The 502-nt window shown below is 40.0% G+C and overlaps 1 pseudogene; it reads left to right on the top strand.

Moving 5' to 3' along the window:
• The window catches only part of LOC105554149, a 24,985-nt pseudogene that overhangs the window by 14,418 nt on the left and 10,065 nt on the right, over nt 1–502 (top strand).

Below are 502 nucleotides of genomic sequence, written 5' to 3'. Positions count from 1 at the left end.
GAGGGCTATGGTGAAAAAGGAAATATCCTCAGATGAAATCTGGAAAGAATCTCTCTGAGAAACTGCTTAGTGTTCTATTAATTCATCTCACAGAGTTACATCGGTATTTAGTGGATCTCTTTGCTAGCCTTTTTTCTGTGGAATCAGAATAGATATTTCGGATCCCTCTGAAGACTATAGGGCCCAAAGAAGTATCCTCCGATATGAAAGAGAAGGAAGTTTTGTGAGGAACTTCTTTGTGCTCTGTGAATTCATGACACAGAGTTACAGCTTTCCCCTCAAGAAGCCTTTCGCTAAGACGGTTCTTGTGGAATTGACAAAGTGATATTTGGAAGCCCATAGAGGGCTATGGTGAAAAAGAAAATATCCTCAGGTGAAATCTGGAAGGAAGCTTTCTGAGAAACTGGTTAGTGTCCTGTTAATTCAACACACCGAGTAACATCTGTATTTCGTGGATCTCTTTGCTAGCCTTATTTCTGTGGAATCTGAGAACAGATATTTC

This window comes from Mandrillus leucophaeus, unplaced genomic scaffold (assembly GCF_000951045.1).
Source record: "Mandrillus leucophaeus isolate KB7577 unplaced genomic scaffold, Mleu.le_1.0 Scaffold63, whole genome shotgun sequence".
Taxonomy (NCBI): domain Eukaryota; kingdom Metazoa; phylum Chordata; class Mammalia; order Primates; family Cercopithecidae; genus Mandrillus; species Mandrillus leucophaeus.
The sequence above is the reverse complement of the archived record's forward strand: the minus strand, read 5'-3'. Positions and strand labels throughout refer to the sequence as shown.